A 2500-nucleotide genomic window follows, 5' to 3' on the forward strand; every position below is an offset into this window, starting at 1 on the left:
ATTGAAATGTTGAGAGCCAGAAACATGCAACTTCATTTACATCTATAATCTTCTTTCAGTGCTATATTTTTTCATCCATAAAATGTGTTGCATTACAATGTGTAATGTTAGTAATGTTATGAGTATTTACATTCTCACTGCAATTCACCTTGCTAACCACATGCTTTTTAACTTCTTCATTTAGTCTTGGTTTCAGCCTTTGGGATTTGGAAGCATTTGATAGAGTAATTACTGCACTTTATTTATTCTTTTTTTTTATTGCATCTTCTAGGCTATTTTTGTATAATTCCACACTGACCATTCATAGCACACTCATGACATGTGATCTCTCGGTGTCATACCAAGTCACTTGCCAGTCAGCTCACAGTCAGCCACTCTGGGAAAATTAAAAGTGTGAGAAACAAATTCACTCACTCTCCACACTCTGGACTGTTGCATGAAAAAAAGTTTTGGTAATGAAGCTAAAAGAGGCTTTATGCCTAGTTTTGATATTCTATTTCTCTTCAGTGACCATAGCAAGGGCATCTTCTGTCATGAGTGGGTTAAAGTAATTTGACACACAAGAAGAAGAGAAGAAGGGAAAAAAAAAAAAAATCATAGCCTATTGATTGGATGAGATGATATAGAGCTGTACTGTGTAAATCAGAACTGCAACTATTACACCAAATTGTAAAAGCTAGTTGGTGCTTCTATTAAGATGGTATAATATATATATATATATATATATATATATATATATATATATATATATATATATATATATATATATCTTAGGATACAATTCAGGCACAGAAAATTTTGAGATATATCTGGTGTATGATAATGAAAAGATATTTAACATTTCATCACATGATATAACAAGAACATGAAAAAGTTTGGCATAAATTACTATATGCTGAAATTAGAAAGAGGAAAAAGATGAAAGAAAAATATCTGATAATCATATATAACCCACAGAAAATAATGGTTGATGTAGCATGAAATTCTCCAGAAAAAAAGGAAATAAATATATAATAATAATAACTAACATATGTTTTTACAGCATAGGAACTTCAGACTAAAGCTCCATACAACTTTATAGAAACAATATTTACATAACTACTGATCTACAATCTTTACTAATAAATGCAGAGAACATAGAATGATTACTATTCTACCCGTAATTTCAGTATCAACAACCATGACAATTTCTTAACCAGCAGTTATTAACTCATGTTTCTTGTTGAAATGTAATTACGGAACACAGAGTCTGTAATATTTTTCACATTCAGGTACACACAAAACTATCATATTCCTAAAGTACATGGCCAGAGGGTTTCAGGAGAATTCATAGGTAATACAGAATCATAAATTTTATACTCCTTATGAGTAACATCATACTCTCAAGCATTATATCTATTCTTTTAATTATAATGCTGTTATCATTTGCAAATATTTCACCCTAAACTCACAAAATGAAATATCTTTATCTCATCTAGAACTCTAAATCTTGAGGCATTATATTTTCTCACCAAGTTCAGGCATTATATTTTCTCACCAAGTTCAGGCATTATATTTTCTCACCAAATTCAGGTATTAATACTGCAAATCAAGTAAAAACTGCAGAAGTCATAACTCTTGAGTTTCCGAATTCATCTATGTACCATTTCTTCTATATGTTATACTGTACACTTAATCTAATGCCAAAACTTGGACTTCTCAATATAATAGACAAAAAGAATAGACAAACAACTACAATACTTAACCCATGCTTTAACCATATTTCTCGTCCATACAACAGCGTACTGATAAAGCTTTTTATGTTAAAATTCCCATGAAAGGGGACTAAGTAATTGTGATTTATCAATAACATTTGTTTATGATTTTATGAGATGCACATATCACATACAAAAGACTAGCATCAGTAACTTTTAAAATGAGCATATTAAAAACATTTTAGCCTTAGTTTCAAGCAAATAGAATTACATTACATAATAATTATATTCATTTATAAAAACACCAAGCATAGAAGCTAGAGAACATAAGCAATATATAAATTGTAAGATGTATTTTTACATTACCTATGATTTTACAGTACATTGTGATAATATCACCTCTACCTTTCGGCTCTGCAATCACAATAAAAATATACACCACAAAGTTCTTTTCTACTGTATCTTATTCAGGAATACAACTAAAGTTAAACAGCTTTATACAACCATTTTTATAACAATGACGGGGAAACTATTTTAGATTTGCTTTACTGAAATCAGGTACAATGAATAAAAATCAACAGAAAATTGAAATGCTGCCAACATTACAGGAGAGGTATGAATACAACCTACATAACAAATGCTTTAAGATATGAAAATAAGAATATATATAAATATATATACAAAAATATATGTATAAATATGTATATAGTGTGTATATATATATATATATATATATATATATATATATATATATATATATATACACACACATTCATACGTATATATACATTCATATGTATATATAT

This window comes from Penaeus monodon, chromosome 16 (genome assembly GCF_015228065.2).
Source record: "Penaeus monodon isolate SGIC_2016 chromosome 16, NSTDA_Pmon_1, whole genome shotgun sequence".
Lineage (NCBI taxonomy): Eukaryota > Metazoa > Arthropoda > Malacostraca > Decapoda > Penaeidae > Penaeus > Penaeus monodon.